Here is a 13,712-nt window from a genome sequence, read left to right as displayed (position 1 = left end):
GTAAGTTTGGATAACATCATAGAAAGCTCACGGCTCTCCAACGGGAGATTGAGAGACCAGTGTTGGACTGTTAGAACAGCTTTGAAATTCATATGAGTTGTTCGTACTAAAGTAAAAAGCACCATCACTTCATGCAGAGACCCCTTCGGCGCCAGCTGCGGTCTCAAGGCTGGAGCTGAACAAAACACCCTGATAACGACTGTGTTTAGACTGTTCCCCCCATTCCATGCAAGGCCACCTGGTTTGGCTGGAAGACTGTTTACTTAGCCTGGTGGGGCGAAGGACACTGTCTCAGCTGAACTCTGGACACACACACACACATACACTGATATGCACACACTGATCCACCCTCCCTTTCCAAACGCCTTCGATGCTTGTGCCCTACCGGGGAAGATGGCAGTCGACTGGACCAGCGCAGACATGCTGCCGGCTCTCTCTTACCCTTTACCCGCCCCTGTTGCTTGTCTTGTGTTTCTATGGTGTATTGATAGTCATGTGCTTTTTGTGCTGAGGTGTTTTTTCTGTTATCAAACTGTTCTCCCACTAGGAGCTCAGTCTGAGTGGAGTTTTTTTTTCTCCTCCTCTTACCTCATGTTATGTATTTTCGTTGTTTTTTTCCTATCAGCCTACCTTTCTGACATGTCTCCCCAATGTGATGTTTGTGTAAAGTTGGTCAGAAGGTTCCTTTGTAAGTGCGCATGCGCCATTAGCGTGCTGCCTGCTGTAACCCTAATTTCCTTCGGGATTAATAAAGTATTCTGATTCTGATTCTGATTCTGATTTGCAGAAATTTCACAATGATTCCTTCACGCACTGGCTGTGACAATAGTGCTGTACTGAATGGAAGAGCACATGGTTCCGAGAAGGTTGATAAGACATTTTAAGAGGTGGTGTTAGTGTATAAACCAGAATCACAACAGGTAGACCACAGTCCATGTACCTGTTTTGCTTTACTTTCATTCAGTTTCTTGATAGGATCACTTTAATCAAAATAAATGTGTTATTTCATTCAAAATGATTTATATTTCCCCTCGTTTCCTGCCCTTGTGTCCACATGCTAGGGCACCCAAGTTCTTATGGTCATTTCTTAACAATTGTCTGAAGGCTCTTTAAAAGGTGCATTGGGTATTACATTCAGCCAAGTTACTTTATACAGTGATGATGAAGGTACAGTGTTCAGGTTTTTCAGTCACTTATCTACACAGTGCATGTTTTGTGTATTTTTTTTTTAAGTGTTTGATACGGTTAATTTTGCAGCAGTTAATGGGAATTAGATATGTTAACCTTAACAAACTCCCGTAGCCTGAAATGGCATCCAGAACAAACACACACGGCTCAGAAACCTAATATATGTGGTCAGGATCTTATGGTATGTTTTTGTGTTCTGCACATTCAGCGGTTGGCAGTTACGCATGGACTTCAGGTTTATATGCTGGAATAGTGTGTTATCATGCAGCATGAAGTTATGATCAGTATTATTATTAATTAATCACATACATCAACAATAACATCTAATACAGCTTCATGTCAAAATCATATTACCTCTCACTGATAATGAGAACCATATCTCTGAAATCTGCTCTGACACTGTTTAATTTTTTCTTAGTAGACAACTCGCTTCTGTATCAGGTCTGCTTGTTTTTTGTAATGCTTAATATCAGCCTCACGCTAATTTGCTCCACTTAGTAAATCAGGACCATGTAGACATAGAAACACAGATTATAAATGATTGCATCTTTAAGAATTCTGCAGCGAGAAATGGGAAAAAGCAACTAAAGCTAGTGTTGTTCCATTTTTAAAAACAATTGTTTTCTTTTGTTTTTATTGTAATAGTTGTGTGTCCTTGTCTTGCACAGCCTGACTGCACCTCAGGGAGTCAAAATTCCAACTTCAGTATCGGTGAAAAGGGAGACTATAAAGGTGTAAAGCGTATATTCTGAAGATTTCTATTAAAAGGATGGAAAACCAGACTGAAAACCAAAATATTATGTGCAGTTCTTGACAGCAGAACTGAGTGTCAACCCTGAAAATGTCAACCTTGTTTTCAGGAGAATCACCGTTGAAGTGATGAATGTGCTCTATGCTCACATTTTTAACTTCTTGACATTTGACTCTTTCGGATTGGAAAGGTTTATGGATGAATCATTTCTGAGAAAACAATCTTTCCATCTTCAAACATATTGTACTTATTGAGCACTAATGAATTTATTTGATTTTGCATTGGGATAAATTGGGATAAATACTGACAGATACGTGCGGAGTAGTATTTTTTTCTATGCTTTGTTTATTGTAGAAATATACATATGAAAAAGATCTTTAATGGAAGATGAAAGAAGCCTCTGAATCAAAAATTTGTTATTGATGATGACCAAGCAAATGCATAGCTTTGCATCCCATGCCTGAGAAAACCGGGTTATGGTTTCCTACATGAGAACTGAAGTCCATTTGAGCACTGTGTATATTGTTATTTTTGGGGGAAAAATAATAATAATGATACCAGTCTATTTTATACATCGGCGATCATGGCTCAAGAATTGGGAGTTCACCTTGTAATCGGAAGGTTGCTTGTTCGAGCCCCGGCTTGGACAGTCTCGGTCGTTGTGTCCTTGGGCAAGACACTTCACCCGTTGCCTATTGGTGGTGGTCAGAGGGCCCGGTGGCGCCAGTGTCCGGCAGCCTCGCCTCTGTCAATGCGCCCCAGGGCGGCTGTGGCTACAATGTAGCTTGCCATCACCAGTGTGTGAATGGGTGGATGACTGAATGTGTAAAGCGCTTTGGGGTCCTTAGGGACTAGCGCTATACAAATACAGGCCATTTACCATTTGTGTTTTGATTCTAAGTCCTTTTGTCTGAGATGTTTGTAGAGCCCACACTTTCATCTTCAGCTAAAGTTTAAACAGCAACAGTTATGCAATTTTTTATAGCACCTACTCTGTGAGGGACAGTTTGAAAAATGACTGCCATTTACAGATGCTCTATTCCTGATTCAGCGGATATTGATGTTTTCATCTTGAATAGAGCTAACGAATGTCTGGTAAGAACTAATTGAAAAAGAGACAAAAAATATGATGTGCCCTTTTAAAGTAAAACTAATTCTAGTGTTTCATTTTAGGGCTTTGAAAGGGGATAAAATGCTACTACATAATTTACCCCAGTGCTTACATTGAAAAGGGATTATTCAGCTAAAGACGTTAAGAATTGATGTAACTAATCTGCTTTTGATGAGTTTTTTTCCCCAAAAGAATGATCATTTTTTAAAGTCCTTACCCACCTCTAATCTAAAATTAAATCCTGTGTAGCGTACCGTCCTGCGCTCTGGAGCAACTGTTTGTCTCTGCTCAGCTACAAAGAGGAGAAAGTGTCTCGATAAGCAGCCTCTTACAGTAAAGCCTCACAGACACACAAATTTACAAATTACTCTTGGATCTTTTTTTTTTCAGTCCACTTAAACTAGTGTCGTTGTAGTATTGTTGTTAGAATTAATGTCTCTACTTAAACTGTATCATACAGTGAAATGTTTACAGTGTGTGGTTGGTGGACCCTAAAATGAAGTGAGGTTCAATTATTATTTATCCTATTAAATTATTTATTTATTTATTGTAAGTGTAAATGTACCTGTGCTTCAGCACCTAATCAAAAGCCACTCATACAAATAGCCATTAATCATGAAACCCCGTTTTCTTAAGACTAAAAGAAGACTAAGATCTGAATGTCTGAATGATTAGCACATAATAAACTTGCTTCATAGGACATCAAATTTCAGCATCCAGGCTTGTGTGGCTTCCTGATGTCCGGATGACATCAAGTCAAACACATGAATCTCTACAACAGATTCACTTGTTTTCTCAATGTCTTTGTAGAGCTGAATATTTTTTAACCATATATACCGTAGATTAAAATATCCCCACGGTCTGGCTGGCAGACCGTGGGGATATGGGGAATGAGGACCCAGTGTAATTTATTTACAGTGAAAGCTGTAAACACAATAAATCCCCGTTGCTCCCTTGACTCCCGTGTGTGTGCTCCCCTCCGACGTCTGTGCTCGTGCTCCCCGCTGTCATGTTTCCGCACACCCCGTGCGTGCTGCCTTTCTGGTCCACTCTTCCACCTGCAGGAAAACCACAGAAACAGCCGTCAACACTGACCCCCGCGGGCATACACAAACTGTACTCTTATACACTGCCACACACTAACTTGGGATGACAACGCAATGATCCCACGCCGGCGGGAGCTCCAACACTCTCCCAAGTAGCTCCCCCGCAGAGGCCACACCCATCAGGTCTGCAGGTGGCTGTGCTCCATCCTCCAGCCACACACCCACATCCTGCCCATACATATAATGAGTGGAACACAACGATAATAATAATAATAACAGTCAAAACTGCTCACGGACCCCCGAGTCCTCCAGAGCTGGGTCCGTGACAAATATTTCCTGATTCAAATGTTTTCAGGAGCTTCACTGATTTTTTAAGATACATGTTTGCTGCTTTATAAAGAAATCCCTCTGTAAAGCTATAACATCTCCCTAATCTTCAATGGTTGAAGAAAATAAGAACAACCCTAGGTTTCTCTTCAACACTGTGGCCCTGTTGAGCCAACCATTCCTTTAATGTTAACTAGTAATGACTTCATGAATTGAATTGTCCCAAGTTAAGCAATAATATCATAAATGTTCTCAGAACATTTAACATCCAAACATTTCTGAATGTAATCGGCTGTATTTGTATAGTGCTTTACTTAGTCCTTAAGGACCCCAAAGCGCTTTACACTACATTCAGTCATCCACCCATTCACACACACATTCACACACTGGTGATGGCAGCTACATTGTAGCCACAGCCGCCCTGGGGCGCACTGACAGAGGCGAGGCTGCCGGACACTGGCGCCACCGGACCCTCTGACCACCACCAGTAGGCAACGGGTGAAGTGTCTTGCCATGTAGACTTCACCAATAGCAAAGATCGCAGTAGAAGTAACATTTTTTATTTGTTTCACAACATTATTGCCAACATTCTGGATATATAATCGTAACAAAAGAATCAGAGCCTGTAAGAACAGAGACTGTACTTACAGTCAATTACAGTCAATTACTGTAATTGAAAACCAATCTGATCTAAAGGATCAGATTGGTTTTCAATGGAAAACCAGTTTAGATATACAGTTTAGATATCCAAAAGCGTTGTTGAAATCTAACAGCGTGTAAAAATCATTGTGAGAAAACAAATTCTATTTATGCATCCAGATAGATTATTTTGTGATGACATATGACATTTTTTTTTCTTTTTCTGGCAACAGCTCACTTATTTCAGCAAGACAATGCAACATTCCATTCAGCAAATAATCCAAAACCAAGGCTCCATCTTTGCATTTTCTCCAGAGCAATTTCTGAAAATTAATTGAATGGCAACTCTCTCGCTCTGTCTCTCTCTCCACGGCTCTCCTTCCCCCTCTTTATACCACTAGCTTTATATAAGCTGTCTGTCTTCAAACTGACACTTATTTGGCTGCAAAAAGATTCCCCGTTCCACCCACCTCTTTATCTTTCTCACTTACAGAATCAGCCACTCACCCGGTTGATTCATAGTCAGCATGAGTGACAGGCCAAAGTTACACAATAAAAAATGTTTTCCACCCAGACGTCTGCTTGAATGTGAAAAAAAAAAAGGGATCTAATGGTTTATCCTCTACACAACCACCTTTTTCTTTGAAATGCTGGACATACATTATGATTATTGGCAGCAAGATGTCACTTTCATACAGTATCAATATCACATAAGAATCATTCTTTCATTTAAACTGTTAAGTGTACATAATACATCCTGTGAATGTTCGTGGCTTAAAATGCCAACATACAGTAATCCTTCCTGACATCATTTTGGAATAAGCTGCTCATTAAACTGTGTCTGTCAGCAAATTCACACCGGCAGCTTTATTAGCGTAGTCATATAGACTTAAGACAGATTGAAACACTGACCATTTCACAGTGTATTCCCCAACATAGATGAGCTATACCTACAGAGAGTGATTTCTTTGTCTTCACTTTAAAGTAATGAGCTGTTTGTAGTTATTTTTAAATTTCACATTTCTTTATAGAAACAGAAGAGATGAAAAAAGACACGTGCATACTTTCATAGTTCAAATTTTGGTGTTTTGTCTTGCCCTCTGCTGTGGATTTTAAAAATGAAAATGTGAGAAATATCAGGTTACATTTTAATTTTATTGTGTTTTTTCAAGGATATCCAATTTAGACTGCAGTGAAAGGAAGTCAATCGAAGCGATGACAGTTGCAGTGCTGTTGTCGTGCTAGAAGAGAAGATTTTGAGTAACAGACGTATCTGAACAGACCTGAAGCAGCTGTCAGTCAAATCAGCACAACAGCAGTCACTACCTGTCATGACTGTTGTTCTAGTTTGGACAGCTGCTTTAATAAATTGACATGTTTCCGGTCCACATTACAATAAATGATTAAAAATACCTTTTTAGACTAGTGTGCTGCTTCCAAGGTAAAGTCTCCACTGTACCTTAACTTGTGAAAAGTGGGTTTTGAGTTCAAATACTAATATCAGTCTGAACTGATGTTCTTACGGTTGGTTTTAACAACCTGAGTATGTATAATTGACTAAATGGTTAGACCTGAAATGTAATCTTAAATTCTACAAAGTTAGAAAAGTTAAAGGAACTTACCTACTTAATCTTAATTTAAGTTCATGTAAATAAAAAAAGAAAAGAAAAGGAAGAACTGCATGCAACAGATTTCCTTTTTTTTGTAATCGCTCAAGTGTTCTATTTATTTTACAGTGTAAAATGATTTTTAAAAATTAAAGGATTATGTGGTCAGTGGGTGGTAGTCTGGTGACTCTATAACAATATAGTATGGAAGTAAAAACATATCATAAAAGCAAAAAAACAAAACAAATGTGCATCCATATTAATATTTCATGCTACATTCGGTAAGTCAAGAGGCTGGTGGATTTGTCTGTGTCCTGCAGGTAGCAGTCATTATCCAAAGCTGTATGAATTAGAACTTCCAGATGGGTGCTTCTTCATTTGACTCCTTTTGTGGAGTCAGAGTGATGAGCATGTGCCAAAAACTGACTGGGATGAGCAGGGGTAGCAGCCAGTGTCATTAAAGCCAGCTGGCATCCACCATTGTTCAGCCACCCTTTCTTTTCTAAAGGACTTTTTGTCTGCAAATGCAAAACATTCATCCTACACACCATCCACTAGTATGTTCCCATCTATTTAATGATGACCACCCCCAAAGAAAAGAAGAAACCCATCCACAAAACCCTTTGTGGATGAGGTTTGTCTTGTGGATTTAAAAACATTTATACACTGCACATTCACTAATATATAAATGTATAATCACAATAATTCTGGAAGAATTGTGTTATACTGAATCTAAATTTGTCCTGTATGTACAGCAATTGGTCAGTTGGTTCACAACACAAAACATACACTACTTATCAGCATGTTTTCTTGAACATTTATTTCTTTATAAGTATACATTAGAAAAATTGTGACTCCAAACTTTTAGTGAAGCTGTCCTGGTGAGCGCAATTTTTGTGAAATACCCACTTATACACACATACACACACACATATATATATATATATATGTATAAACAGAAGAAAAATTTCCCCCCTCGCCCCTGCGGGCGGTCTATCCTTCAAGCTCGGGTCCTCTACCAGAGGCCTGGGAGCTTGAGGGTCCTGTGCAGTATCTTAGCTGTTCCCAGGACTGCGCTCTTCTGGACAGAGATCTCCGATGTTGTTCCTGGGATCTGCTGGAGCCACTCGCCTAGCTTGGGAGCCCCCTCACCTAGTTCTCCGATTACCACTGGGACCACCATTACCTTCACCCTCCACATCTTCTCGAGCTCTTCTCTGAGCCCTTGGTATTTCTTGAGCTTCTCGTGTTCCTTTTTCCTAAAGTTGCTGTCATTCGGAACCGCTACATCGATCATTATGGCCGTCTTCTCCTGTTTGTGTACCACAACTATGTCCAGTTGATTAACCATCACCATTTTGTTCTTTATGTTCTTGACTTATTGACTTGTATTTATTCTTCAACGTTACTCATCATTTTAAAACTCTTAAAGCGCTGCTTTCACGTCCCTGCATACGTTTCCTGTTGCCTTATCTGATCATCAACATCCTGTACACAAAACTGTCGCTGCTGCAAGTTCCTTAACTCTGATCTAAAGTCACCTTTCACAAGAAAATCATTATAAGCGCCTATTCTACTAAAGGATCCAAGAGAAAACAACCACTTTAATCAATTAAGTTTAAGCATATAAGCAATTACTCATGCATAAATTTCATCATAGCTAAACGCTGCCTTGAAACAACTCCTGTGTGTTAACACTAACTTCATTTTAAACCTCACATTTCCTATGTTATAACCTGTTTTTGGTATAGCCTTTTTACTTCATTTTGCTCCTTTTAATGTAACAATACCTTCTAATTCTAGTTTATCAGACTTAACCAAAATATATGCTTTCCTTCCTTTGGTCCTTCTTTAAAGCAAGAAACTCCTATCCAGTTCCTCTTTTCTGTCACTTATTACAGGGCCAGCTCAAGTTCAGTTAAATGCTAAATGAATTTGAGGCCTTTTGCCTGGAATCAATACTGTCATGTGTGTTTATGGACATATACAGTATATGTCTGTAAGCATGTGCAATCCTTCAATAACTCATATCATCCTCACAGTAGATTGGCCAATCATAGCGCTAGCCAAAGGCTCGTGACCCTCAAGAGACGAATTGAGCCACAACTCCTTTAAGGCACAAAATGCAATATGTATAAAAATCATTTCTACGTATAAGCTCTCCCCTTTATCCTAAAATAAATCTATGTACTATCTGTATGTGTAAGCCTACATTATAACCACTTCTTCTAGAAATCAAAAAGAAATCAAACCTTTTCTGCTATGCTTCCTCCCCTGAAAGCCTCAGTCACACACACACACAGGAAGCTTCTTCGTCACCACTCACTCCAGCTAATTTGCATACTGAGTCATATCTCAATAAGTTGCTGTAACAAGAGAAACATATGTCTGTGAAGGTTCTCAGTCATCCAGGTCATCGTAGTCAAAGAAGCTTGCAAAGAAAAGCGTCTGGACTTCTTTAAGTTACTTGAAGATGTTTCACCTCTCATCCGAGAAGCTTCTTCAGTTCTAAGGTCAAATGGTGGAGAGTCCCAGATATAAACCTAGTGGGAGTAACCCCCCACAGAGGGACAAAAGGACCCCCTGATGATCCTCTAATCGCCTGAGCCAAGGTGTGAAACTGGGTGTGGGTCCCAATCAGCCAGAGTTTCGGGTGAGTTCATTGTGAAACCTGGCCCCACCTTATCATGCGAATTCCTGAGGTCAGATGGCCAAGGATGTGAGTGGGCGTTAAGGCGTCTGGGAAGGGATCTCAAAACTGGATTATAGATGGCAGAGAGTTGGTGTCGTAAACCCCCGCCTCTGTTCAAAGATGGTCGCTCACAGTGGACATAGATGGCTTCTTTCACTCCTCTTTCAAACCATCTGTAAGAGAAACATATGTTTAAACATTACCAACTTATTAAATTATTTTATTTCTTTCTATGGTGATCACTGGTTAAGTCACGCTTTTAAAACTACTTTAATCACTTCTTTGTTTTTTCCATAACTCACTCCCTTTGTCATATAGCTTCTTTGAGTTATTCCTCAACTTCAAACTCATATGTATTTTATTAAACATTCACACCATTCTGTCACTCATACAAATAGCAAGCTGATCTTCATTGCGTATGTTTGTGTTCTTAGCCAGGTTTAATCAATGTCTATGCATTAATCTCCACGAGCTTGTCCTTTTAAGGTTAATGCATTTTCTGCTTGTGTATGTGAATTTGCATATGTTGCTTTTGCAGTGTTTCAGACTCCTCCACAATTCTCCACTTAAGTTTCAGTTTTCTCTTTCCCAAATTTGCTAACCCAAATTTTAAGTTCCCACCTTATTAACAACATTCCTGGTCCTCAAACATAGGTCGGAGTTTGCTTGTGAGGTTCAGGGACACATGGCGCTGTGAACAATTCAACCAGAAACTTGCCTTGACATATCCAGTCATGTTAACCTATAGGTTTCTTCTGACCGCTGCATGTGGAGAATTGATCCAGGTCTGTTTCGCCCCTGAAGAAACACAACTGAGACATTTTCATTATTATCATAAGTACTTAAACTACCCGTTTCCCTCTCTCTGGTCAGAAATACCAACTTATGTTATGTGTATAAGTGTAAGCATGTCTTCATTGCGTTTTTCTATGTATTCTTGCTAATGTTCAGTAAGTGTAAGCTGCTTTCTTCATTGCCTCTGTATGTTATAATCAGGTTTAATTCATGCATCTTTTCACTGATTTCTTAATTCAAAACTATCTCACGTCTGATTCTTTCCAAAAATAATTTCCCATGTAACAATTTGTGTATGTGTGTTTTCTATTCATTAATGTAATTGTCAGTTATTTTCTCTCTTTATTTTAACTTCTTTTTGTTTACCTCTTTGTTTGTCACGTGGACATCCCTAAACCATCCTGAGTTCAGGCTTCAATTTCAACCCAATTATACCCTCTATTCTCGCAGTCGAACTCGTCTGGGCTTCACCTCTCACTGGTCCCTGTCCCTCTCTTCACAGTGTCCTGTGTGGCCTTCAAATCTCCAACAAACACAGTCTGTTTCTTCTCTGTTTCTTCTCCGTATTTTCCTTTTAGATTAAGTCCCAGCCTGGCAAAATATCACATTCAGTGCCTTTAAACAGTTATGTCACACTGTTCTTACCAGCCTGCCCTTCGCCGTGCATCTTTTCATCACGTGGTTTCTTCTTCTCTGTTGATCCTTTCAGTCGTCTCTTTCAAGATTACTCCAAGCATGGCAAATATGAAACTCAATGTCCAGTGCTTTTCCACAGTTCTTTATCCCACTGTCCTACTGCCCAGTCTGTAATTCACAGTACATGTTGCATCACGTGCTATTCTTACATGCTGCTGCTGGTGTCGTCAGTGTGGTTTCAGTTGCACTGCCTTTTGCCTGCTGTTAATTCTTCAAGTCCATGATGTTCTGTTGGTCTTCATCAGGAGATTAACGGTCCTTTGAGCTTCTTCTCAGGATCGGGACAAGAGGGAGGTCAAGCTGTAAAATTTTAAGCCAAAATCTGGCCTATTTTCCTCCCAATTATGTTAATCTATGGTTTTGCCGCTGTACTCAAAATTCCAGGTTGAGAAAAGTCCACCTTTATTTATCTGTAACCAGTGGCGTGTCCAGCGGGGTGGCCTGGGGGGGCACAGGCCACCCCCCCAACCAGACTGGCCACCCCAGGTGCCACCCCAAAGGCAAAACAATAAAATTCAATCAAATATCAAATGTCCGATTATGTTTTCACGGGGAAGCTCAGATATCCGAGTGTAAGTGAATGCAGCATCAGCTTCTGCGCTATGCGCATCACGTTAGCAAAGGTAGGAGAGTCAAGCACGAAAGACGTCACTGCAGGAAACAATTTTTCGGTGAAAGAAAATGAGGACAGAATAAATGTCCCGGTAAGTAATATTAAGTTTGTTGAGTTTAGTAAACTTCGGTGAAATTAGAATACCAAGGAAAAAATAACACTTAAAGAATTATTGCAGCCCTCGAATATTTCAGACAGTATGCTACTGAGGGCAGCTAACATAAGAGTTATGAGTTATAAGATATAATCTAAGTCGTAACATTGCTGTATGGAACTGCAGATTTGGTTGCAGGTTAACATAGCTGGACTGGCCATCGGGCATACCGGGCATATGCCCGGCGACTTATTTTTTATTTATTTTTGTAAGGGCATGAACAATGAGAGGTGGTGGATTGGCCAGATGCAGGTCGATGTGTAAAAATAACTCAGTTGTTTGGTGGTGGCTATGGCGGGGCTTCCACAGAGGCCAGCAGGTGGATGAGGGAAGGGGAGGCAGGAGGAGAGCCCCGAGGCGGCCACCAGTCCGAGTGTCAGGTGAACTGAACTTCAGGTAAGAAGTTATGACCTGCAGTCTATCTGGGTCAGATATGAACCAAGTTTAGGTGGAGTTTATTTTCGTTGTGCTGACTTTTTACCCTCAGTTGCAATAACTCATACTGCGTTCTATCCAGCTTGACGGAGTTTATATACAGCTGGGTGGGTGCTTTGATGTTACTGATAGTGAACTTTATTTTATTCATAAGGTTAGTTAGTAGAGTTGCCAACGGCTCCTTAAAAAAATGGAATGGTCCCTCAATCTGAGAAAATATTACACGTTTCGTATTGAGCTGAGAAGAGACGCAGTTTGTCCCGGACTTTCGCTATAATGAAAAAAAGACACAAAGCTGGAGTTATTCTGTCGTTACGCTGCACAGCTGCCTCTTCTTCTCTCATTCTCTCCCCCTGCCTCTCCTGTTGCTACTTCAATCATGAAACTGATCAATAATCAGCTGATCAGCTTTTCTCTCTTGTTTATTTATCGCCCACTTTGTGCCAGAAACAGGAAACTAGCGGATGTCGCGCTAAACAACAGCAGCACGTTTAAGCTTGATCAGCTGTTGTTAGAATTTCTTTAATATTAATTTCTAGTATCAGCTGATGTTTGCTGGAGCCACAGCTGTAAAGCTGCTGGTCATGATATCGGTTTGGATGTGTGATGAGAGGGAAACATGAGGATGAAACCAGGAGATGTCCTTACTGGATCATCAGAGCTGAACAGGTGATAGAGAAACAGGTTTACCTTTTAGGTGACATGAATGAGTTGAAGGGAAGCTATGAACTGTTTCTGAGAGACAAATAACACCTGGATCCTTTTTCTACGTAGCTGACAGCTGGTAACTGTGCAGGGGCGGGTCTAGGAAAGTTTTGCCAGGGGGGCCAGGTAGGGCATTAACAGGGAAAGGTGGGGCACAAAGAAATACTTTTCATACATATACCAACAAGACAGTGTACATCACTGTCACAACAGCATTTGTTTTCATTCAAAGGCTTTATGGCTTTAATACCTGGTGGGCCGGTCTGTAGTCAAAATGCCCGATTTTCTGTCCCAGTCCAGCCCTGCAGGTTAATACTGGCAGTGTCACCATGCCAGCTGACTGGATTTCATCATCAGCCAGTGTTGTTCTTTATCAATATTACCAAAGTTTACCATAAGGCAGCATAGAAAGTATTTACTTGCGTTGAGGTTTTATTCAAATGTTAGTCTTTTCAGTTGTTTCCCCACTTTTTTCCTGTTTCAAAATCAAACACCAGTTTGTGAGAAGATTATCTTCTTTTTTTAATAGGCAGATAAAGTTTTACATTGGAACTGGCTAATTTGTCGATTTTTTGTTACAAATGTTCGTATTTTAATATTCAAAAATGTTTTTGCCCAAAACATATGTGCACTACATGTCAGTAAAAATACTATGCAAATATTGCTGTCCTTGAATGCTGAGTAAACATTGACAAAGCACTGATTGTATCTCTTGTACTTTATCAACGCAGTATCTAAAAACTTTGCACCGTAGTGGTTAAAATCTCATTCTAATAAGAGTTGAAAGCGCATGCAGTTATTAGGTTTATAGGGTTATTGAATTATGGTTAACGGTTGGTAGAATTTTTTTTAAAACATTATCTGCCAATTACATCTGCCACACTGTAAAACCCAATAAGTTAATTTTACTCAAAACTTTTGGTGAAACTGATTACATAAAATATTTTAAGTAA

This window comes from Maylandia zebra, linkage group LG14 (genome assembly GCF_041146795.1).
Source record: "Maylandia zebra isolate NMK-2024a linkage group LG14, Mzebra_GT3a, whole genome shotgun sequence".
Classification (NCBI taxonomy): domain Eukaryota; kingdom Metazoa; phylum Chordata; class Actinopteri; order Cichliformes; family Cichlidae; genus Maylandia; species Maylandia zebra.
The sequence above is the reverse complement of the archived record's forward strand: the minus strand, read 5'-3'. Positions refer to the sequence as shown.